General features: G+C 39.2%; 1 protein-coding gene across 1 annotated transcript in view; it reads left to right on the top strand.

Moving 5' to 3' along the window:
- Nucleotides 1-27,499, top strand: part of Cadps (calcium-dependent secretion activator 1) — a 1,554,015-nt gene that overhangs the window by 412,211 nt on the left and 1,114,305 nt on the right. The window lies entirely within an intron of this gene.

Consider the following 27,499-nt stretch of genomic DNA (forward strand, 5'->3'; position numbering starts at 1 on the left):
GAAGTTCTTTAATAGTATGAGAGGTGAATCAACGGGATGAACTGAATGATGAAATTGCGAAAGTTGACAGTATACAGAAGTTGAAAAAGTTTCTACGGTAGACAAAGTTCAAGAAAACGTACAATTCCCTCTCCTTACTGTACTCATTTTTAAGGGTTGTTTGAGCAATGCCATATCGGTTATTATCTGTATCTCCTGTACTACAAGAAATATCATTGAAAGTTCTATTATCAAATACTCAGAGAATTGTAACATTGATATTAGTGAAGGTCTATACAAATTGGATAGCTTTATTGTTGATAAAATTTGTGAACAGTTCCCCTTCTTGTCCACATAATAAGTTTTTGATACGCTTGATGTCAGACTCGAACGCACCAGACCTCCATTCGGGGAGTCATTTATTTACCAAATGGCGTCCGAGCTACGTCTCTTCGTTGTATATCAACTGACTGTTATATTTCTTTCTTGTATCCCCTGATGATGTGGTTATTACACGAAAGGTGTTGTCCACTGATTGAGAAAAACGGTGATTAGGTTCAAGACAAGGAAGCCGAGGCACAAATATTAATCCAGTTTCATCGATAAGAGATGGGGACATTCTTCAACAAATGAGCATAAAAGCTGAAGACACTTTCAACAATAAAGGGAAAGAAAATAGAAAAAAGAAACGGTAGTCCCTGATAAGTTTTATCCGGGAGACAGTGAAAGAGCTAAAAATAAGGGAGTTTAACCCTTAACTGCCCTTTTTCAATTCAGTCACTTGATAAGGGAAAAGTTCCATACGAATGAAAGTTTGCCAATGTAACACCGATGTTAAAAAGAGAAAGGAAATAAGTACCCAGCCTGAGTGTTATCGTCCTATTTGCTTAGTATATGTAGTTTGAAAACTTATGGCAATCATTTAAGATAGAATTATAGATCATGGTTTCCGACGAAATCGCTTATGTCTGACAAATCTGCTTGATTTCTTTGACGATACAGTGAACATGTATGACGAAAGTAAAGCGGTTGATGTTATCTTCTAGGTTTTCTCAAAACTTTCGATAAGGTTCTGCAGTGAAGTTTACCAGCAAAAATTGTCACGTGACGTTGATGGGGTTGTGCTTCAGTGAATAGGAAATTGGTTGACTGGCCATAAACAAGGAATAGTGATTAATAGTCAAGAACAGTTAGACGTAACAAGAGGAGTGCCACAAGGATCAGTCTTAGGACCGCGTCACTTTCTCATATATATTAATGATATTGATAATGGGATGCATTGCAAGATATCAAATTTCGCTGTTACAGAGCTGGGAATTAAATCTGCAGATGAATTTGAACGTCTACAGCTTCAAACTGACACATACAAAAATGATGGACTGGAGTCATAGGTGGCAAATATATTTTGATATTAGTAAATGTAAAGGTTTACATATCGGAAGCAAAAATGAAATAGCAAGTTACAACATGAATTCTGCTGAACTGCAGAAATTAAATGAGGAAAAAAAGGCTTAGGCATAATAATTTCTCGTGACCTAAACCTAGTAAGCACTACACAGAAGCAGTGATAAGAGCAATTATTATTCTTGGACTCATAGTTAGATCCTTTGAATTATAAGCCCAGGGAAATCTTCTTTACTCTTTACAGTTTACTGGTTCGTCCACATATTGAATACTGTGTTCATTTTTAGTCACCCTAACGTAAAAGAAGGAAAAAAATAAGACAGGCAGAATAGAGAGAGTACAGTGTCGAGCCATCCAGATTTAGGAAAAAATCGTATTTGAGCAGATTAAACGACTTGAATCTATTTAGCTTATAAAAGAGAAGGTTAACAGGTGATCCAATACAGGTATTAAGCATTATGAAAGGCTTTGATAATCTTGATCTATCAAGTTACTTATGACTTGATTCATCTGATTTTACTCTCAATCGTGAATGCAAACTCGTTGGCAAACGTTTTACCTAGGATGAGGCGAAGTACTTTGTCTTCAGTAGGATGATTGGTAACATATGAAATGACGTGCCAGTTAGAGTGGTTGAAAGCTTAGTACCGACTTAAATGAATACTTCACTTGAAGCCCACGACTTTCCTTACTTGCATCTCTTTAGTCACACTGACAGTTTTCAGGTTATTCTCTCTGAATGATGTGTTTGGCCTTCTGACATTTACCACACTAATGTGTGAGCATCTGATATCTTCCACTATCACACACAGCCTCGTGAGCACCCACTGGTCTGTTGCTGTATGCATTCCTTTGTATTCCATTGCTGCGCGAGCCTCTGGATAGAGTTTTAGATAACACCAGGACCCGCTCTTAGAAAATGGTTTTTCCAAATGGAAAGAGAGAAATATTAGATTTTGATATATATATATATATATATATATATATATATATATATATATATATATATATATATATATATATATATATATATATATGTATGTATATTGAATTGGTTTGGACACATGGAGAGAATGAGTAAGGAAAGATTGACAAAGGGTATATGTGTCAGAGGTGGAAGGTAGAAGTAGAAGCGGGACACCAAATTGGAGGTGGAAGGATGGAGTGAAAAAGACTTTGAGAGATCGGGGCCTGAACATACAAGAGGGTGAAAGGCGTTCAAGGAATAGAGTGAATTGGAACGATGTGGTATACCGGGGTCGACGTGCTGTCAATGGGTTGAACAAGGGCATGTTAAGCGTCTGAGGTAAACCATGGAAAGGTCTGTGGGGCCTGGATGTAGAGAGGAGCTGTGGTTTCGGTGCATTACACATGACAGCTAAAGACAGTGTGAACGAATGTGGCTTTTGTTGTCTGTTCCGGGTGCTATTTGGGGAAGGGGGGGATACTATATTCGTGTGTGGCGGGGTGGCGACGAGAATGGATGAAGACAGCAATTATGAATATGTACATGTGTATATATGTATATGTCTGTGTATGTTTACGGTGAAATGTATGTGTATTTATATGTGCGTGTTTGGGCGTTTAAGTATATATATATATATATATATATATATATATATATATATATATATATATATATATATATATATATATATATATATATATTCCCACGTATTCCCTGCGTGTCGTAGAAGGCGACTAAAAGGGGAGGGAGCGGGGGGCTGGAAATCCTCCCCTCTCAATTTTTTTTAATTTTCCAAAAGAAGGAACAGAGAAGGGGGCCAGGTGAGGATATTCCCTCAATGGCCCAGTCCTCAGTTCTTAACGCTACCTCGCTAACGCGGGAAATGGCGAATAGTTTGAAAAAAAAAAATATATATATATATATATATATATATAATATATATATATATATATATATATATATATATATATATATATATATATATATATTCTGAAGAGTCGACGGGGAAAATGAAACACAATAAGTTCCCAAGTGCACTTTCGTGTAATAATCACATCATCAGGGGAGACACAAGAGAGACATATAACAGTCAGTTGATATACAGCGAAGAGACGTAGATAGGACGCCCTTTGGTGCACATGCGATTGTCCAAGACAGACAACGAGCGTATCATAAACTTATCATTTCACAAATTTTATCAACAATAAAGTTATCTACTAGATTTATGTTGCTTATAGTATTATTTGAGAAGATATATTCTATTGGATCTAATTTAAAGTACCCTAGATCTTTCATTGATAAATCCCTTAAGTTACCAAGAATTCATTTTATAGAGTTGAGCCCAAACCTCCCATTGACACCAAGAATTTCTCTTTTAATAATAATTGTACTTTACTTCCCCTGTTGCTTAAATCCTTTAATGTAAATGTTGCCTTCAGCAACAATAACACTATAAAGAATATCTTAATCAGGAATTCACCAGAAAATTCTCCTGGGTGCATCTATAAAGTGCCATGTAGGAATTGTGATAAGTTTTATGTTGGGCAGACTGGTAAGGATCTTTCTGTTCGACTTAAGCAACATAAATATAGTATAAGAACGGAACAAGAATCAAATGCCTTGTTTAATCACGTTAAAAACTATGATCACTGTATTGACTGGAGTAGTCCCATCTCAGTTATTAACTCTAACTCGATTACCACGAGAAATATCATTGAATCTTCTATTATTAGATACCCAAAGAATTATAATCTTAATATTAGTGATCTATACAAATTAGATAACTTTATTGTTGATAAGATTTGTAAAATGATAAGTTTATGATACGCTCGTTGTCTGTCTTGGATAATTGCATGTTTACCAAATGGCGTCCTAGCTACGTCTCTTCGTTGTACATTAACTGACTGTTATATTTCTCTCCTGTGTCTCCTCTGATGATGTGATTATTACACATAAGTGCACTTGGAAACTTACCGTGTTTCATTTTCCCCGTGGACTCATGGATATACTTGATCACGCGCAAAACTGTGATCCTTTTCAATATATATATATATATATATATATATATATATATATATATATATATATATATATATATATATATATATATATATATATGGTAACGACAGTGCTGAAGTTAACGGGACATGTAGTGATGTAGTTGCTCGCTGTACAGGGAACCACTTTACTTTTAAAATCAAACATTGGGAGGTATGTGTTCTGATGACCTGTGGATGTGGATGTAGTGGAGACTGTCAGTAGTTCAAACGTAACAATCACAGTGATGATATCCCTCTCTGGTTCATATAGCATAAGTAATATGATAGACATCATCTGTATCTATTTTTTATTCAAATGTCGAAAGAATAGTTGAACTGAACAGCTGTCAAGTTTCATCACGTGATCTTGGGTGGTTAGCATGGGTTAGCATGGCAAGCGATTACGTCAGGGAACAGCAGTTGTCGTTGAGGTTGTCTTGGACCAGAAGCTCACGGGCTTGGACCCTACCGTCGTCTGTCAGACGAAGGTGAGGAACGTTATCTCGTGTGTCTGTGTGTGTCTGTGTGTGTGTAGTTAGGTGGGCCTGGGCACGGAAAGGCTGGCGAACTTGGAAACTACCAAGTAATTCGTGCAATTACGTACCAGTTGGACTGACTTTAGTAGACCATTTCTACTTTTAGAGGAATGCTCACTAGATTAATAATGACTTGATAATTGAGTCTGAGGGATGAGAGAACCATCTGATCCTGTAAAGTTTTCATGTCTCGGATGTAATTATCTTACGTTTTATGAGTGGCAAGTTCATGTTATTACCGTCTTCATCATCCTCACTTAAGTCAACTCCAGAATATATATATATATATATATATATATATATATATATATATATATATATATATATATATATGTTTCATACTATTCGCCATTTCCTGCGTTAGCGAGGTAGCGTTAACAACAGAGGACTGAGCCTTTGAGGGAGTATCCTCATTTGGATATCCCAGGTATATATATATATATATATATATATATATATATATATATATATATATATATATATATATGGCAAACATGTTTACCAAATGGCATCCTAGCTTCGTGTCTTCGATGTATATCAACTGACTTATATTTCTCTCTTGTGTCTCCCTTGATGATATGATTATTACACGAGTGCACTTGGGAACTTATCGTTTTTCATTTTCCCCGTGGACTCATAGGAATATATATATGTATATATATATATATATATATATATATATATATATATATATATATATATATATATATATATATATATATCCGTGTATAGTGATAGGTTTTGAAAATACTATTGTAATTATGAATTTATGATTTTTCATGTTCTAGTTTTCAGTGATTCACTTTAATCTTACTTATCTGTTTTAATGGATTTGTGAATTCCTTGGGGGAAACGTTACAGCTATGGAGATTCTTCTCAAATATCTTATCCAAAGTGCGAAAACATGATCAGGTCAAAGGCAGAGGCTCTCATACCTTGTAAAGAGAAAGAAAAGTACATTAGTATTTTCAACAAAGAAAATGGAATTTCACCTGGGAATGTATCACACAGGCGTCATGCTAAGGTAAATGAAGCTTGGGGGGAAATGTTGGTGGGAATATTTAATGTTTTACAGAGTGAGGCAAGAAAATACTGGCGACTCTACAGAAATCTGTGGTCGACTGTTGAATAAATGACTCAAATCTGGTCCACATAAGTACGAGGTGGACAGGTAGAGCAGAGGATGACTTTACTAGTGAACAAGTAGTACGTAGGGTGGGCGCTGCGACCACGACCTTGTACCTGGACGATTCTCTCTCTCTCTCTCTCTCTCTCTCTCTCTCTCTCTCTCTCTCTCTCTCTCTCTCTCAACCTTGCCCTACGCCGGGCCATTTGACTAAAGCAAGTGCGTGCTTCCTCACGGGATCACAACTGTAACATATTGGCAACAAGAGAAGAAGACTTACCCCCGGCTTTCTGCTTGATGAAATTCTGTACAGAGTTTGGAACCAAAGATTTTTTTTGTTGCTGTTGTGTTGCACCACTTTTTATTGAAACAAAAGGGGCGTTTCTTCCCGGAATTAATCTGGAAACTCTGCTGCAGAACGTACTGTTTTGGCAGTGTTATTATGGTACTGAAACGTGTACATGCAGAAGGAAAAAACTTACCTTTTTTTGTACGAAACAATATGACATCAGGGATGAAGGATTTGAGAGATGGCCATCGGTCTGGCCACACATGGGTAGTCCTGCTTACATGATATTTTGATGCATTGATTGCCAGTGAGGACATTTCTTGTCATTGACATAATAAATGTTACAATGATTTCATACTTCCATGGCAATGACTGAAAAGTGTGTCGACCGGAATTATCAGCAAATTTATCTCACATTTACGCTCAACCACTGGGCCCAACCGGGACAACAAGTGTTGATCATTTCGAAATTCATCGGTCACCCAACTGGGAAGGATTTTTTTTCTATACAGTGAGTACATGAAGAAAGGCTTGAGCTCCACTACACATGTAATCCAAGTTTTCAGGACCTCACAGCTGGGAGGGTAATGTCTGTTGTTTACACCGAGAGATTACCTTCGTACTCTCTCCACGAACATTTGTTCACGTGTAGTTATGAACGTTGTAAATATGACCTTGAAACTTTGAGCCTCAAAAAAAGATGAATATCAACCGTTAGATGGTATAGATATGATATAGATAACCCTAAAACGTTCAGCTTCTGTAAAGATAACCCTCAAACGTTCAACTTCTATATAGACAACTCAAACGTTCAACTTCTATAAAGACAACTCAAACGTTCAACTTCTATAAAGACAACTCAAACGTTCAACTTCCATAAAGACAACTCAAACGTTCAACTTTTATAAAGACAACTCAAACGTTCAACTTCTATAAAGACAACTCAAACGTTCAACTTCTATAAAGACAACTCAAACGTTCAGCTTCTATAAAGATAACCCTCAAACGTTCAGCTTCTGTAAAGACAACTCTGAAACGTTCAGCGTCTGCAAAGACATGTCTGAAACGTTCAACTTTTGTAAAGACAACCCTGAAACGTTTAGTATCTAAGCCTGAAACGTTCTGTGTTTGTAAAGACAAACCTGAAACGTTTAGAATCTGTTAAGATAACCCTGAAACGTTTAGGGTCTGTTAAGATAACCCTGAAACGTTTAGGGTCTTAAGATAACCCTGAAACATTTAGGGTCTGTTAAGAAAACCCTGAAACGTTTAGGGTATTAAAATAACCCTGAAACGTTTAGGATCTGTTAAGATAACCCTGAAACGTTTAGGGTGTGTTAAGGTAATCCCTGAAACGTTTAGGGTCTGTTAAGATAAACCTGAAACGTTTAGGGTGTTTAAAGGTAATCCCTGAAACGTTTAGGGTCTGTTAAGATAACCGTGAAACGTTTAGGGTCTGTTAAGATAACCCTGAAACGTTTAGGGTCTGTTGAGATAACCCTGAAACGCTTAGGATCTGTTAAGATAACCCTGAAATGTTTAGGATCTTTTAAGATAACGCTGAAGCGTTTGGGGTCTGTTAAGATAACCCTGAAATGTTTAGGATCTTTTAAGATAACGCTGAAGCGTTTGGGGTCTGTTAAGATAACCCTGAAATGTTTAGGGTCCGTTAAGATAACCCTGAAACGCTTAGGATCTTTTAAAATAACGCTGAAGCGTTTGGGGTCTGTTAAGATAACCCTGAAATGTTTAGGATCTTTTAAAATAACGCTGAAGCGTTTGGGGGTCTGTTAAGATAACCCTGAAATGTTTAGGGTCTGTTAAGATAACCCTGAAACGCTTAGGGTCTGTTAAGATAACCCTGAAACGCTTAGGGTCTGTTAAGATAACCCTGAAACGTTTAGGGTCTGTTAAGATAACCCTGAAACGTTTAGGGTTTGTTAAGATAACCCTGAAACGCTTAGGGTCTGTTAAGATAACCCTGAAACGCTTAGGGTCTGTTAAGATAACCCTGAAACGCTTAGGGTCTGTTAAGATAACCCTGAAACGTTTAGGGTCAGTTAAGATAACCCTGAAACGCTTAGGGTCTGTTAAGAATAACCCTGAAACGTTAGGGTCTGTTAAGATAACCTGAAACGTTTAGGGTTCTGTTAAGATAACCTGAAACGCTTAGGTCTGTTAAGATAACCCTGAAACGTTTAGGGTTCTGTTAAGATAACCTGAAACGTTTAGGGTCAGTTAAGATAACCCTGAAACGCTTAGGGGTCTGTAAGATAACCCTCAAACGTTCAACTTCTATAAAGACAACTCAAACGTTCAACTTCTATAAAGACAACTCAAACGTTCAACTTCTATAAAGACAACTCAAACGTTCAGCTTCTGTAAGATAACCCTGAAACGTTTAGGGTCAGTTAAGATAACCTGAAACGTTTAGGGTCAGTTAAGATAACCTGAAACGCTTAGGTCTGTTAAGATAACCTGAAACGTTTAGGGTTGTTAAGATAACCCTGAAACGCTTAGGTCTGTTAAGATAACCTGAAACGCTTAGGTCTGTTAAGATAACCCTGAAACGCTTAGGTCTGTTAAGATAACCTGAAACGTTTAGGGTTCTGTTAAGATAACCTGAAACGTTTAGGGTCTGTTAAGATAACCTGAAACGTTTAGGGTTCTGTTAAGATAACCTGAAACGTTTAGGGTCAGTTAAGATAACCTGAAACGCTTAGGTCTGTTAAGATAACCCTGAAACGCTTAGGTCTGTTAAGATAACCTGAAACGTTAGGGTCTGTTAAGATACCCTGAAACGTTTAGGGTTGTTAAGATAACCCTGAAACGTTAGGGTCTGTTAAGATACCCTGAAACGTTTAGGGTCAGTTAAGATAACCCTGAAACGTTTAGGGTCAGTTAAGATAACCTGAAACGCTTAGGTCTGTTAAGATAACCTGAAACGTTTAGGGTTGTTAAGATAACCCTGAACGTTTAGGGTCTGTTAAGATAACCTGAAACGCTTAGGTCTGTTAAGATAACCTGAAACGTTTAGGGTTGTTAAGATAACCTGAAACGTTAGGGTCTGTTAAGATACCCTGAAACGTTTAGGGTCAGTTAAGATAACCTGAAACGCTTAGGTCTGTTAAGATAACCTGAAACGTTTAGGGTTGTTAAGATAACCTGAAACGTTTAGGGTCAGTTAAGATAACCTGAAACGTTTTAGGGTGTGTTAAGGTAATCCCTGAAACGTTTAGGGTTCTGTTAAGATAACCTGAAACGTTTAGGGTTCTGTTAAGATAACCCTGAAACGTTTAGGGTTCTGTTAAGATAACCCTGAAACGTTTAGGGTTCTGTTAAGATAACCTGAAACGTTTAGGGTTCTGTTAAGATAACCCTGAACGTTTAGGGTCTGTTAGATAACCCTGAAACGTTTTAGGGTGTGTTAAGGTAATCCCTGAAACGTTTAGGGTTCTGTTAAGATAACCTGAAACGTTTAGGGTTGTTAAGATAACCTGAAACGTTTAGGGTTCTGTTAAGATAACCTGAAACGTTTAGGGTTGTTAAGATAACCTGAAACGTTTAGGGTTCTGTTAAGATAACCTGAAACGTTTAGGGTCTGTTAAGATACCCTGAAACGTTTAGGGTTCTGTTAAGATAACCTGAAACGTTTAGGGTTCTGTTAAGATAACCTGAAACGTTTTAGGGTATTAAAATAACCCTGAACGTTTAGGGTCTGTTAAGATACCCTGAAACGTTTAGGGTTCTGTTAAGATAACCTGAAACGTTTAGGGTTCTGTTAAGATAACCCTGAAATGTTTAGGATCTTTTAAAATAACGCTGAAGCGTTTGGGGTCTGTTAAGATACCCTGAAACGTTTAGGGTTCTGTTAAGATAACCCTGAACGTTTAGGGTCTGTTAAGATAACCTGAAACGTTTAGGGTTCTGTTAAGATAACCTGAAACGTTTAGGGTTCTGTTAAGATAACCTGAAACGTTTAGGGTCTGTTAAGATAACCCTGAAACGTTTAGGGTTCTGTTAAGATAACCTGAAACGTTTAGGGTTCTGTTAAGATAACCTGAAACGTTTAGGGTTCTGTTAAGATAACCCTGAAACGTTTAGGGTTCTGTTAAGATAACCCTGAAACGTTAGGGTCTGTTAAGATACCCTGAAACGTTTAGGGTTCTGTTAAGATAACCCTGAAACGTTTAGGGTTCTGTTAAGATAACCCTGAACGTTTAGGGTCTGTTAGATAACCCTGAAACGTTTAGGGTTGTTAAGATAACCCTGAACGTTTAGGGTCTGTTAAGATAACCTGAAACGTTAGGGTCTGTTAAGATAACCCTGAAACGCTAGGGTCTGTTAAGATACCCTGAAACGTTTAGGGTCAGTTAAGATAACCTGAAACGTTTAGGGTCTGTTAAGATAACCTGAAACGTTTAGGGTCTGTTAAGATAACCTGAAACGTTTAGGGTTGTTAAGATAACCCTGAACGTTTAGGGTCTGTTAAGATACCCTGAAACGTTTAGGGTCTGTTAAGATAACCTGAAACGCTTAGGTCTGTTAAGATAACCCTGAAACGTTTAGGGTTGTTAAGATAACCCTGAAATGTTTAGGATCTTTTAAAATAACGCTGAAGCGTTTGGGGTCTGTTAAGATAACCTGAAACGTTTAGGGTTGTTAAGATAACCCTGAAACGTTTAGGGTCAGTTAAGATAACCCTGAAACGTTAGGGTCTGTTAAGATAACCCTGAAACGTTTAGGGTCTGTTAAGATAACCCTGAAACGTTTAGGGTCAGTTAAGATAACCTGAAACGCTTAGGATCTGTTAAGATAACCTGAAACGTTTAGAATCTGTTAAGATAACCTGAAACGTTAGGGTCTGTTAAGATAACCTGAAACGCTTAGGTCTGTTAAGATAACCTGAAACGTTAGGGTCTGTTAAGATAACCCTGAAACGCTTAGGTCTGTTAAGATAACCCTGAAACGCTTAGGATCTGTTAAGATAACCTGAAACGCTTAGGTCTGTTAAGATAACCCTGAAACGCTTAGGGTCTGTTAAGATAACCTGAAACGTTTAGGGTCAGTTAAGATAACCTGAAACGTTAGGGTCTGTTAAGATAACCTGAAACGTTTAGGGTCTGTTAGATAACCCTGAAACGCTTAGGTCTGTTAAGATAACCTGAAACGTTTAGGGTTGTTAAGATAACCCTGAAACGTTTAGGGTCTGTTAAGATAACCTGAAACGTTTAGGGTCAGTTAAGATAACCTGAAACGTTTAGGGTCAGTTAAGATAACCTGAAACGTTTAGGGTCTGTTAAGATAACCCTGAAACGTTTAGGGTCTGTTAGATAACCCTGAAACGTTTAGGGTTCTGTTAAGATAACCTGAAACGTTTAGGGTTGTTAAGATAACCCTAAAACGTTCAGCTTCTGTAAAGATAACCCTCAAACGTTCAGCTTCTGTAAGATAACCCTGAACGTTTAGGGTCTGTTAAGATAACCCTGAAACGCTAGGGTCTGTTAAGATAACCTGAAACGCTTAGGTCTGTTAAGATAACCTGAAACGTTTAGGGTCTGTTAAGATACCCTGAAACGTTTAGGGTTGTTAAGATAACCTGAAACGCTTAGGTCTGTTAAGATAACCTGAAACGTTTAGGGTTGTTAAGATAACCTGAAACGTTTAGGGTTGTTAAGATAACCCTGAAACGCTTAGGTCTGTTAAGATAACCTGAAACGTTTAGGGTTCTGTTAAGATAACCCTGAAACGTTTAGGGTTGTTAAGATAACCTGAAACGCTTAGGGTCTGTTAAGATACCCTGAAACGTTTAGGGTTGTTAAGATAACCCTGAAACGTTTAGGGTTGTTAAGATAACCCTGAACGTTTAGGGTCTGTTAAGATAACCCTGAAACGCTTAGGTCTGTTAAGATAACCTGAAACGTTTAGGGTTGTTAAGATAACCCTGAACGTTTAGGGTCTGTTAAGATAACCTGAAATGTTTAGGATCTTTTAAAATAACGCTGAAGCGTTTGGGGTCTGTTAAGATACCCTGAAACGTTTAGGGTCTGTTAAGATACCCTGAAACGTTTAGGGTTGTTAAGATAACCTGAAACGTTTAGGGTCAGTTAAGATAACCTGAAACGCTTAGGTCTGTTAAGATAACCCTGAAACGCTTAGGTCTGTTAAGATAACCTGAAACGTTTAGGGTCAGTTAAGATAACCCTGAAATGTTTAGGATCTTTTAAAATAACGCTGAAGCGTTTGGGGTCTGTTAAGATAACCTGAAACGTTTAGGGTTGTTAAGATAACCCTGAACGTTTAGGGTCTGTTAGATAACCCTGAAACGTTTAGGGTTCTGTTAAGATAACCTGAAACGTTAGGGTCTGTTAAGATAACCTGAAACGTTAGGGTCTGTTAAGATAACCTGAAACGCTTAGGATCTGTTAAGATAACCTGAAACGTTTAGGGTTGTTAAGATAACCCTGAACGTTTAGGGTCTGTTAAGATAACCCTGAACGTTTAGGGTCTGTTAAGATAACCCTGAAACGTTTAGGGTCAGTTAAGATAACCTGAAACGTTTAGAATCTGTTAAGATAACCCTGAAATGTTTAGGATCTTTTAAGATAAACGCTGAAGCGTTTGGGGTCTGTTAAGATAACCCTGAACGTTTAGGGTCTGTTAAGATACCCTGAAACGTTTAGGGTTCTGTTAAGATAACCCTGAAACGTTTAGGGTCAGTTAAGATAACCCTGAAACGCTTAGGTCTGTTAAGATAACCTGAAACGTTTAGGGTCTGTTAAGATAACCCTGAAATGTTTAGGATCTTTTAAAATAACGCTGAAGCGTTTGGGGTCTGTTAAGATAACCTGAAACGTTTAGGGTTGTTAAGATAACCTGAAACGTTTAGGGTCAGTTAAGATAACCTGAAACGTTATAGGATCTTTTAAAGAGATGATAACTTGATCAGTGTGCAGTTTAGGGCATGAGCGAATATATGAGGATGAACTTTGGAAACTAGAAAGCGAACAGATTTTAGCTCTACGTTGGAAGTATTCTTCATTTTGGAAATTAGAAAGCAAGCAGATTGGAGAGTATTCTTCATCTTGGTGATAACTGATATAGTCAGTGTATCGAAGGGAAAATATATGAGGCAACAGTTCAGTGGAGCAGCCCATCTGCGTGATGCCCCACTTTAGATGGGCGAACAAAATTTATGGCACATATATTTTCTCTCGGCTGCCTGGATGTGTGAGTATCTTAAGGGGTGACACCGAATCGGTTTCCAGAAGCGTAAATTCTCAGTAAAGAGTTATGACTGCCTCGTGATTCAATATTTATAGGAAGCCTATTATTTCAGTGATGTCAGCTAGTATGTAAGATGGAAAGCAGCCATCGTCACAGAGGATGGTTACGTTATTCACAGTCTCTGGCCATGGACTGAAATGGGGAGGGGAGACCAGAATCGAGAAATTTTTACCCTGTGAAGTTTTTTTTATTTACCTCCGATGTGAGATTAATTGCAGTCATATTGAGGGTGTTTGGTATGGTGTGGAGTTTGTGAATGGGGGACAACTGATCAAGTGTGATAAAAGGGGGTTCGTAAGTTTACAATTGGTAATAGTTTGTTTACGAACATTTTCGACTCCATGAGTTCACTAGTCCCGTGTCATGTTCAGTTAATGTTGGACTAATAGCCGAACTAATATCTGGTTGGAAGGACCAGCTGGGGGGATTCGTCCCTCTTGCACTGACTAATCTGTGGTAATCGCTGTGGTAATCAACCCGCTACGATCCCACGCCGGTATGTGCAACACACACACACACACACAGACACACACTGACTAGGCTTTGTTTGTTCATTAGGTTGGTTTCCGTTTCGAGGGACCAGCTGTGTTTTAAAAGATAACACTTGTCTTATTAGGATATATTAAGTACACAAATAATTCTAAACCAGTAATTAGGAGTGTAATATTACAAAAGATATGTCTAGTTAGGCGAGGATTTTTGAGCCAACAATGGCGGTGTAAAACTTATTGCTAAATCATTCTCTTCACTCGAAAATGTTCTTAGTAGAGATTGAAAACGTTTTAGAATAAACAAATCGAGACCATTCTACTTCTCTTTAGAATCCACGATCTAGCTAGATTCTGCAGTTCTAGAAAGAAAGAAAAACAAGGTTTGATACAGTTCAGTCGACTCTTGGACGATATATTCATAATCAGAAAGACCATCATATACCAGAACCTTGGTTACTCTACCAGGTCTCTGAACCCTCCCATGGATAACCCTAGAACCGGTTGGATAGAAAATCCTTATCATTTCCCATTAGAGTTTAATCGTCTTAACACAAGAATGTCTCGTTCACCCTTCACTATTAAACCGTGAGTCACTCAGGTCATGACTTCTGCTGTTTGGCGACGGTCCGTATCTTTGAGCTGCCCTAGACTTGGAGGAGGAGGAACTTTTCCCACCATCTCCCACATCCAACATTAATATTAAAAGGGACGTTTTCTCTCACCCCTGTCCCCAGGAAGTGCTCTGAGCGCTCAGAGGTGCTGTAATTGTCTTAAAAATTTAACTAAATTATGTTATTTAAATGTACTTTTATAATCAGTTTCCTTTTCAATAGTACTGTACTTTTTCTGATATGACAAAAGCATCTTTGAAAAATAACAAATTGGAAAATCACTATCATCTTTTCCTGCAGTAAAACTCCACCAACTCCAGAATCACTAGCATCTATATACAATTCAAGTGGTCTATCATAATTTGGAGTAGAGAGTACGGGTGTAAATACAAGTATCTTTCAATTTCTTAAAGGCCTCATTACAATGATCACTTCACACAAATTTGACTGTATTTGACGGTAAGTTGGTTAATGGTAAAGTAATGATTAGAAATTTGACAGTAAGTTGGTTAATGGTAAAGTAATGATTAGAAATTTAACAGTAAGTTGGTTAATGGTAAAGTAATGATTAGAAATTTGACAGTAAGTTGGTTAATGGTAAAGTAATGATTAGAAATTTGACAGTAAGTTGGTTAAAGGTAAATTAATTATTAGAAATTTGACAGTAAGTTGGTTAATGGTAAAGTAATGATTGGAAATTTCTAACAAAACCAGCCATTCCCAGAAATCCCAATAATCCTTTATTATTTGTAGGTGCTGGAAATTTTACAAGACTTTCCACCTTAGCATTAATTAGTATGACATCCCTGACCAACAACATAACCTAGATATTCTACAGTTGCTCCAGCAAATTCACTCTTTACAAGGTTTACAGTTAAGTTTGCCTTGTCCAGACATGTTACTTCCCTCATTAAATACTAATTTTCCTCCCAACTTTTTGAATACAATACTATATTTACATATCCAGAGCAATTTTTAACATCACACATTACTTGATTTACTAATCTTGGGAAAGTACTACCAGTTTTTCATATCAAAGGGCAACACTTTATACTGATACAAACCATCCATATTTACAAATGCAGAAATTTCTTTTGCTCTTTCAGTCAAAGGTACTTCCCAATACCCTTCCAATAAGCCATAGTTACAAAATTAGCATCTGTCTGATCAATACAAACGTCCACTCTTGGAACAGGATACAAGTCAGCTTTAAAGATCTTATTCGCCTTTCTGAAATTGGTACAAAATCTATAGGAAATACCATCAGGTTTAGTTGTTACCACAAGGTGAACTCCAAGGACTATTACTTTTTTCAATTGGATCATTGTCAAGCATATACTGTACATCTTTCTCATTTTAGTTTTCACTCTATATGTGTGCTGCTTAATAGGTGTTGCATCCTCAATTTTAATGTCATGATGTAATACATCAATTCTCTTAGGAACATCAGAAAGCAAACACCTAAACTCATTCATTATTCGTATGCTCTCATCTCTTCTCTGTTTCTAAATGATCAAGCTTCTTCTCCAAATTATCTAACAAATATGAATTTTTCAACATTTTGTCTTCACTTTGTCCCCAACTTTACATTCTCACTTTCATCCATATCCTCTGTGTCATCAGACATAACACATGTACAATACACATTTGTAACCTCATCATCCTTTGCAAAATTTCTATCATGATAAGGTTTTATCATGTTTATGTGACACAGTTGGCTTGGCGTGCGTCTTTCCGGAGTTTTCTCAATGTAGTTCAATTCATCCACTCTTTTCTCAATAACCCAAGGACCATAAAATCTTGCTCTTAGAGAATTTCGTGTCCGAGGCAATAGTACCAACACTTGATCACCTGGACTGAACTCTCAGCTTCTACAAATTTTGTCATACTATACCTTCATATCGTCTTGATACCCTTTCAAATTTTCTGCAGTAATCTCTCCAGCCCTGTACAGTCTGTTTTTAAAATCTGATACATATTACAGTAATCCAGGCAAATCACTCCGTTATCCACTTCTCTTTCAACATACTCGATGGACCTCTTATTTCATGTCCATACAGTAACTCAAATGGACTAGAACTTGTACACTCGTGTACTGCATCCTTAATGGCAAACACTGCTAAAGGCAGACCCTCACCCCAGGCTGACAGTTCCTCACAATACATTCTCAAAGTATTTTTCAAGGTCTGATGGAATCTATCCACCACTCCTTGACTCTGTAGGTGATAAGCACTTGACATCTTGTGTGATATATGTAATCCCTTTAATATGTTCTTAAACATTCCTGAAGTGAAATTACTTGCCTGGTCTGACTGTATAATTTCAGGTATATCCACCGAGGAGAAATATTTCACTAACTCTCTTACAATAGTTTTAGAATGCATGCTACATAATAGTACTGCTTCTGGATATCTTGTAGATGCACACATTATTGTCAATAAATACTGATTTCCTTGACGTGTTTTTGGTAGAGGACCTACACAGTCAATTACAATTTTGTTAAAAGGTTTACAAATAGCAGGAATTGTCTGCAGTGGTGCTGGCTGTATAGTCTGACATATTTCACAAGTCTTACAATACTGGGGTACATCTTTCTTCATATTTGGCCATTAGAAATTAGTTAAGATAATCTATCATTGGTCTTCCTAACTCCCAAATGTCCAGACAAACAAGAACTATGAGATAAAGCAATAACATGTACCCTATAATTCTTTGGAACGAAGATCTGCTTTCTGACTTCCCAGTTATCAGATGCTGGAACATGAGCAGGCCTCCACTTTCTCACTAACACACCATTTTATACATAAAATCCAGCTGACACATCACTCTCACTCCCATTTCTAGCAGCTTCATTCCAACCTTCCTTCAAACTGTCATCACCCCTCTGTAAGTTTGTCAACACTCTTGTCCACAACAAAATCTGGAAGTATGTCAGTTATCAATTCCACAGTGTTCTTCTCATTTCCAAATTCTACTGTATTATCTCTAGTTATATACTCTTCATTAAGTAATTCACCTGAATCAAAATTCAATTTCTCCCCTCTTTAACATTGACCTGGTCACAACACAAGCTAGATAAACAATTTCACTACACTGTACATTACTATCAGTTTGATTATCTACAGTTTTATCTGTCAAGTGGTTCATCTTTACAGTAGTCTCTACATCATATGGATTACTACTCATGATAGGCTCTGGGACTAATTTTTCAGTCATATCATTGCCCAGTAGCATGTGTACTCCAGGCAGAGGAAATTGCTCACATATGCCAACTTTTACACAGCCACTCACAAATCTACTCTCAAGATTTATATAAGGCATTGGGATAGGCTTGCCTAACCATAACCCTTTTACATTTATTTATTCCCCAGAGTAAGACTCCTTTGTCCACTAGTACATCTTTCAGAATTAAGCTCTAACTTGCTCCAGTATCTCTCTATATTAAAATTTTCTTCTCAGGACTGCCTTTAATTCCAACCTTTCCTTCAGTAATATATGGCTCATAAATTGCAGATATTGGTTTATTCACATTGTACTCATTACTTCTTACCTCACTAATATCCTGTTTCTGTTCCCAAGCAACAGTTAATCCTATGGTCTTTGGAGATTTTTGACACTGATAGTAAGCATGACCAAATTCTTAACATTCCAGACTTTTCATTGGTGGTCCCACCTGTCCACTAACATAGGGTTATGACTAAACTGAGGTCCTGAATACCTGTATTGTGTTAGTCTTTGGAATCTATTTCCTACATTGTTTTGCGGCTCTTAGTAATGTGAACCTTCCCCAAAATGATGTTGGCTCTGCTGTTGAACATTTGAATCGTGTGGATATTTATAAGGTTTTTCATAGTTCTGCCTATTACTCTGTCTTATCATACTTTTTCCTTATTATTTCTTTCTTACAACATTTGTTAGCTAATTCTAACTGGTCAACCATCCTGGCTGCTTCCATCACATTTTTCACTCTACTTTTGCATATTTCGTAATATATTTCAGGTTATTATCCCTGGGGGATGGGGAAGAAAGAATACTTCCCACGTATTCTCTGCGTGCAGTAGGCCAGTAGGCGACTAAAAGGGGAGGGAGCGGGGGACAGGAAATCCTCCCCTCTCGTTTTTGATTTTCTAAAAGAAGGAATAGAGAAGGGGGCCAAGTGAGGATATTCCCTCAAAGGCTCAGTCCTCTGTTCTTAACGCTACCTTGCTAACGCGGGAATGGCGAATAGTATAAAAAAAAAAAAATTCAGGTTGTATACCCACTTTTGAACTGTTCCAACAGGATTAGTTGTCTCTGTTCCTTCCTTTGTCTCTGCTTCCTCAGACTGACACCACCTATTTCGACGAAAGTCATTCCACATTCTGTAGCCATCTCAAGATGGGTTCGTCCACTAATTTTCTTGGCGTCCCTAAACCCTGTCTTGTACGCTTCTGCGCCCAATTCCAGTTTTTAGTACTGTTTCCTTAACAGCCTTATAAGCTACAGATAACATTATACTAAGACATGCAAAAGCCTCTCTAGCCTTACCGTTAAATTCACTCTGCACCAACATAGCCTAGTCAATTTCATCCCATTCTTTTAATAGTTACAAGTTTTTCAAATTGAATAAAGAAGTCCTCAGCTTCTATAAACTCGGGTAACTGACTTACTGTCATCTTTCTCTCCAATTCTTCTTCTTGTACCTGTTCTCTCATCTATTTGTAATTTCCTAAGTCTTACCTCTTTATCTGCTTCTAGTTGCATTTTCTCAAATTCAAATTCTAACCTTAATTTCTCCATGGCTACTCTTTCACTCATCTGTCCCCCATTATCACCACTAATTTCAACATCTTCAGGTTCCTTCAATATTGATAAGGACACCAACTGATCAATTAATTCTCTCTGATTGTCACTTTTGACATGTGTCAGGAGACAAATTCCATAATTAGCTGCCACCTGGTTCAGTTCATCTTTATTACACTACTACAGAAAATGTGTCCTGGGTTTCACTAAACATATCGTTATCTGCCATGTTTAAACAAAATGTGTGTGCAAGTATGAAAACTTTCCTTGTTTAGAGAAATCCTCTCCATATATTTCAAGAGAGCACAGTAAAGTGCTAACCCACAACACTTTGGTACAACTTGAATTACATACACTTGGTTTCAGCTGCCAGTACACTTGATTTCACATCCTGGACCGTTGGTTTCACATCATCCTTCCTGGAGTGTAGGCTTCACACATTCATCTCCTGAACAGCAGGCCCCGGCCCATGTTACGTAGAAGGGTGTATAATCACTCCATAACGCTTATTAAAACAGAACTCCAACAGCGTTGTATCATCTTTTTCATTTCCAGAGAGCGAGAAAATGCTTTACTTCTGCTTCTCGACATTTCCAACACTTTTTCTATTCTTGAATACAAATACTCCCTATTATTTTTTAGTTCTTCCATAGTTTGTAATAATAGTTAGAATATATATTATTAATTTATTTACACTAATGAAAATATTCATATTGTAACATACGATAATGATATTCTTCAACAGTATGATGTATCCTGGATAATGTAACTTAGAGAACTGAACACATCATTCCTTAAAGAAAACTAATTAAGATATAATGGATAACTGAAACAATTATTGGTAAAGCGGGAAGACAACTGTAACAGTGTAGATATGTATTGATTTGAATTCTCGATTTTTGTATGGTTGAGTAGGGCTAGAAATTACTGTAACGCTTAGGATCATAATGGAATGCAAAGCACATTGGATAAAAGCTCCATGATGTAATTTAGAAAACCTTATTTTGTTAAATGATGTCATAACGCTCGACCCATAACACGTAAGGTACCACTTGCAACATGGAACCAAGAACATCATTACTCTGTTGTGACAAGTACGGAAGACTACCACAATTTGATGTGGGACACACTTTGATACTTTCCGTTTTCTTTTGCATAGAAGGCTTCACTTACTGGTGTGGAATTGAAGTTTACCCCCCAAAAAGTAAAGTATTTGGTAGTTGATTACATGGTTGCAGTCAAGAAGCGAAGGAGTTATATAAGAAATTAAAATCCCTTGTACATATCGTAAAAACAAACCTCTTTAGCTTTGGGAAGGGGTAACCTAGAAAGTATTCATTACATATGTCATGGACGACTGTGCAAATCAACTGTGATGACTAGGTTCGTATTGTGTGAATCATACGTTGCCTCGTGGCTGGTGTACAGACAGGGTCCGGATTTAACGGTCTTCATGGATACTCATAAAACCATCCATAAAAATTGGTTGCAGCTGTCAAGGGAGATGTTTATGCTTGGGTGATGTTACACAGTAGAGGTTGAAACAGTAGAATGTAACAAGACCGGATCTCGGGTGATTAAAATGCCGCCGGTCACTGCTAGTGCAAACCCGCGCTCACGCCGCTAATTATAGCCATTTCTATTCTCATAAAACTCGATCAGAAAAGACAATAATACCTTGAGACGTGATCGTTACAGTCTGTTTATTTATAATGGTACAAGGAACAGTATGAACATATCAAAATGTCTTCCGACCACAATGGTAGTGGGTGTTGCTGGTTCGTAAGTTGGTCTCTTGCTACATAGATCTTGACCACAATAGCTTGTTCTCTCGTTACTTTAGAAAAAACGAAATGCCGTAATGCCCCAGCCTACATGAGGAGAACTGTATGGTAACGTGGAAACTGCGCTGTGACTTGTCTATATTGTTAAACTCATTGATTTGTTGTTACTGAACCCGTAACAGTGGAAGCAGCTCTATCCCTCCTAGAGTATGTCTAGTCGAGTTCTTGGATGCAGCAGCGACGGCCATATTTTCCCCCCACGCTCGTTGGTCACTGCCTGGCCAGGGAAAGTGTGGCCCAGTTATGGGAGTTGCACCACCCGAGTTTTTCCCGCTTACGCTTTTTTTTTTTTTTTTATATATTCTGGCAGTTGTTGTATATGGCAAGGGTTTTAGTGATTCATTTTGATATCGCAGTCTCCTTGATTGGTAGTCATTTTACTGTTGCTACTTTGATTTGTGATAAATCTCTCACTCTTGACAAGTAAGTTCGTGTCTGTTTACATACTTTAGATTGCACGCTGACACGCGTGCGTGGGCTTTGATATTAAGGCCAGCAGTTCCCACCGCCTGACGGGGAAATACTCGTATGTCAGATTGATTTATGCCGATAACCCTGGGTAGTTTATCGTGCACCCCATGCTCATCCTGTGGGCGGTAGCGCAAAAGGATTACAAGGGTCACAAAGGGTCTTAGTCAGACCCCAGTGGGTTAATATAACATAAGATGTTACAATTCGCATTTTATTACATACATAGTTTCATATGGTAAGTTTTACCGACTAGATGCAGAAAGTGGATACAAACTTAAAATTTCAGGTATCTTGTTATGAACAATAAGGTGTGACATTTCTTGTAGGGTTTGTTTACATCTAGTAGACACATGACCCACAGGGAGCCTGGACTGGATGGTTCAGTTCAACGTAACGTGAACAACATCCAACAAGTCTCCTGTTATATACGTCATTCAGTGTGTACATAGCTGATCCTGGTGGATGGTTATCGTGCCACTCAGAATAGCCAAGTTGGTCGGAATTAACGTGACGAAACTTCCATCGTGTTTATCCAAGATCATTTGCATCTTTGACCATGACTTGTCAGTTGTGTGGCATTGAGTAGCCTACACTACTGCAACTGATACGTCTTGCTTATGTGTTTGGGACTTACCAGGCAGTGATACTGAGGTTAGCGCTTGAACTGTCTCTATGGTGGGTCATTGCCTGGCTAACCAAGGACCTAGCTCACACCAACCTCCTCCCTGCCCTCCAACTGACGATCTTGAATGACTTTTTCCTAATGATTTCAGATATCGTGATTGTAATGAGATATTCATACTACATGACGATGAAGAAATACGCAGGAAGATAGATACATACAAGTATAGCTGCAGATAAGCAGTCATAGAAATGAAGACGAAATGACACAGACTTAATGAGACGTCAGCAAAACCATAAGACAAACACTGACGTTTAGGCAGACAGCATTAACCCACCTGACAAGCTGTCGACCACAGTAAACAGGTACTGGAGTCGGATTTGTCCTTGGACGAGGCGTAATGATTGGTATCCTCTCAGGATCTCAACGCGTGTGTGTCCCTGCAGTCCTAGGGGAAGGATAATGTTTTCAGCGAGGCAAGGGGGAGAGAGTGAATATAGGTATATCGTGTGGGTTGCTGCCGTCTACTGTGCGTGTTAGGGAGGGCAAGGGAGAACGGGAGAGTACGTAAGGTGAGGCTGGGTAAGAGGATGGCTAGGGTCCTGGAATCATCTTCATGTACGTGAAGTTGTTGTTGTTGAGGATTCCTTCGATTGGTGGGTTATAACGTGACGATAACAACATTGATTAATAATGAGTGCGGGCAGTCGGTAGGCCTAACGCCAGAATAACCACCCAGCCGAGCGAAGGAGGAAGTCAGTAAGGAGGTGGAGTGTGGGTGACGAGTAGTGACAGCAGGAGGACGAACCTGAGAGGACAGTAATACCATCTTTGATACATGATTTGTTTAGATGGAAATAATATTATAAATGTAAGAGTCCCTCCCATGCGCCCCTGTCTTCCAACACATCAGCTGTCCAGACAATACAGATGGAGGAACACCATGTACTACAGAGGGAGAGATACTGTACCGGGTTACAGAAGGTTATCTATAGATGTGATATACTGCACCGGGATACAGAAGGTTATCTATAGATGTGATGGACTGTACCGGGTTACAGAAGGTTATCTATAGATGTGATATACTGCACCGGGTTACAGAAGGTTATCTATAGATGTGATGGACTGTACCGGGTTACAGAAGGTTATCTATAGATGTAATATATTGCACCGGGTTACAGAACGTTATCTATAGAAGACCTGGTCACCGGCTTCAGCAGCTGGTCCCTCGTTAATATAAAAGAAAATGGATTTGTGATATTATTTGTTGTGATAATTTTGAGTATGAGAAATATTGAACACAACAGTGTAATTATGCGTAATGCTTTGGCAATATGAATATTGAAATGAATTCGAAAAGTTAGCAATAAACTGCGTCTGGATTCATATTTTGTGAAGTATTTATCCGTAAGTTATGTAATTAAGATGGATGTGTAATTATTTGACATTAAGCAGACTAGGATATAGAGCCTCTAGGGATATAGGAGCCAGCTCACACAGCACATTATTTCCTCAAAAAACTTGTCTCCAAACTTTTGAGAAGTTACGAGATTATCTCCAAAAGCTGGAATCTGGAAAATACGCTGAGAGCAGCTCAAAAACTGTGATCATAATAACGTTTTATAGGGAGGGGTGACTTAGGCGGGTGATGGCCCAGGCTACTGGATGAAGAGCGAGCAATAGTGAGGGTGCAGGGAAAATACAGCAAAGTTCATTTAAGAATCAGTGATGACATTAGACGGACAGCTGACCTGACCTGACCTGATAATGATCCACTTGACCTGACCTGAACGTTGATGATGGTCCATCTGACCTGACCTGAACGTTGATGATGGTCCACCTGGCCTGACCTGAACGTTGATGATGGTCCACCTGACCTGACCTGAAAGTTAATGTCGGTCCACCTGACCTGACCTGACCTGACCTGAACGTTGATGATGGTCCATCTGACCTGACATGAACGTTGATAATGGTCCATCTGACCTGACCTGAACGTTGATGATGGTCCACCTGACCTGACCTGGACTTTGATGATGGTCCACCTGACCTGACCTGAACGTTGATGATGGTCCACCTGACCTGGACGTTGATGATGGTCCACCTGACCTGGACGTTGATGATGGTCCACCTGACGTGACCTGAACGTTGATGATGGTCCACCTGACGTGACCTGAGTTAATGATGGTCCACTTGACCTGACCTGAACGTTGATGATGGTCCACTTGACCTGACCTGAACGTTGATGATGGTCCACCTGACCTGACCTGAACGTTGATGATGGTCCACCTGACCTGACCTGAACGTTGATGATGGTCCATCTGACCTGACCTGGACGTTGATGATGGTCCATCTGACCTGACCTGAACGTTGATGATGGTCCACCTGGCCTGACCTGAACGTTGATGATGGTCCACTTGACCTGACCTGACCTGACCTGAACGTTGCTGATGGTCCACCTGACCTGAACGTTGATGACGGTCCACCTGACCTGACCTGAACGTTGATGATGGTCCACCTGGCCTGACCTGAACGTTGATGATGGTCCACTTGACCTGACCTGACCTGAACGTTGCTGATGGTCCACCTGACCTGAACGTTGATGACGGTCCACCTGACCTGACCTGAACGTTGATGATGGTCCACCTGACCTGAACGTTGATGAGAGTCCATCTGACCTGAACTGAACGTTGATGATGGTCCACCTGACCTGACCTGAACGTTGATGATGGTCCACGTGACCTGACCTGACCTGAACGTTGATGAGAGTCCACGTGACCTGACATGACCTGACAAAGTTGATGATGGTCCACCTGACCTGACCTGAACGTTGATGATGGTCCACCTGACCTGACCTGAACGTTGATGATGGTCCACCTGACCTGACCTGAACGTTGACGATGGTCCACTGACCTGACCTGACCTGAACGTTGATGATGTAGAATTGGAGGTCGACTATCTCTCATTCTGTGTTAGCAACGCTTGAAGACCATGCTGTACATAACCTGGTTCACTGAGTTTGGTCATGGGGGGATGATATGGTTCTTCATCCAGGAGCTGAGCAGGACTGGTGTCACAGCTCATATTATATACTGCCAGTACCGAGGTGCAGCCTCCACTACATCGAAGTCTTATGATAACGTGGGAAGTACCTCCCTGCTCTTGAATCATACCTTTGATCACGATTGATTCACGGTCATATTCAGTGATAAGGTAGATATAGTCATCATGTTCTGTGGTCATTATGATATTAATTACTGTCTCCAGGCACATGTATGGAAGTTAGTGTAGCATGCATTCAGATGGTAGATGAGTAAAGTTGGACGTGATATCCCAGTTGGTAATTAGTTTGCTCTGAGCATTTTGCTCGCCCCCTCATATTTGGTTTACCTGACCTCCACGTAGTGCAGATAAAGATATGAATATTTACTCTATTTATAAATGTTTCCCTGGCCAGGTAGCCACACGTCAGTCAGATTCGCCGCTGGGCAATTGGTAGTAGACCAGACTGGAGTCGTATGTCTGGACATCAGTTATTATATATAACCCGTTCGTATTCAGACTGTGATTATTTGAAGGTTCACTCAGCCACCTGTATTATTTGATCTGTCAAACCCTTATATCCTGATATTACTCATGTTGAATGATGATGTGCAACATTTATTGCAATGTCTGGTGACTGCTTTGCTGACCTGCCTGACAGCTGCCTTATTGAATGTGGTTGTCATGCAATGCCGTGTGCAGTCCTACCGTTCTGATTCCGTTATCAAACAGGCTCTTATCACTCTTCCACATATCTAAATAATCAACCTCCTCTGTCCTACAACTATCCTCGACTACTGCTTAGAATTACAGATCCTACATCGTGTGTAGGTGGTCCCGTTGCTACAACCTTATCCATACCTCTCCTCAAGTCTCCTGATTTGAGCGCCTTCCTTTCCTAGGATGTCTGACCTGCCTTGAGCCAGGTTATTCGTTCCTGTACACACACGGAAGTCAAGACGAAGTTCGGTTTTATGATTAAGATAAAAACGACACAAATACGTCTGGTATTCAGTGAATCTTTAAGAGTAATGTGTTCATAATTCATGAGAGGAGTAGGGAAACAAGACGAATACCTACAAACAGATATACGTAGATCGACCAGAGAGGAACATAGACATAAGGGAGCAAAGTGAGGGAGGTGGAGCGGTCGTGATGTTCAGTACCGTAGCTTCTAAGTCTTGCAGCATAACTCCGGAGGTGTACGTTCTCGTGGGCGGGTGCGATGAGAACGTTGTGGACTGTGGCCTTAGTTAGACTCGAGTCTGGTGGAAGACCATGGAAGAAAACACTGATTGATAACGAGGTTATCTGTATGATCAGCAAGTATAAAGGTATTCATATGATTGCATATAATAGGGCATTATTTTAGGTTTCAGTAAGCAGGGAGTAAATGGCGGAAGGGCCCGTTTCCTGGAGGGCTCCTCTCCCGAGTGCCTTGTTGCAAGAAATCGGTTTAGGATCAGAGAGGATTACGGCATGAGCTCTTGAATTGGATAATGTACCTCAGTGTCATGAGAACACTGCTCACTTCGCAGTGGGTGGAGCTGGGCCGAGCGAGAGCTTCTTCGGTGGGAGCGGATGATCCCGTCAGTGGTGTACACAGCATAAGCTACCACTGGCCATACCGTTAACCCTCAAAGACCCGTCTACGTATAGATGGATCGTATCTCCAGTCGTCATGTTGGTAAACACTCGGTCTAGTTACTCACATGTTCGTCCTTGTAAGGGAAGTGGCCAAAGCTGACCAGGATGACGGTATACATAATCTCTTTTAAGACGACTTGATGTGCCAGGGTTTGAAAGATGTAGAAATTGTGAGTTGTAGATCCCTTAGAGGCCATATAATGTGAATATGATAACATTTAGATTTAGGTGTTATACAAATATATGTATAAGCGGTTACAGGGTGTCTCAGACACTTGGCACAAATTGTGTCACCAAGGCCGCTGATAAAGTCAGGAACTGAAGGAAATTGAAGTTAACTCATATTTACAACCCTTGGTCGACGT

This window comes from Panulirus ornatus, chromosome 10 (genome assembly GCF_036320965.1).
Source record: "Panulirus ornatus isolate Po-2019 chromosome 10, ASM3632096v1, whole genome shotgun sequence".
NCBI classification, from domain to species: Eukaryota; Metazoa; Arthropoda; class Malacostraca; order Decapoda; family Palinuridae; genus Panulirus; species Panulirus ornatus.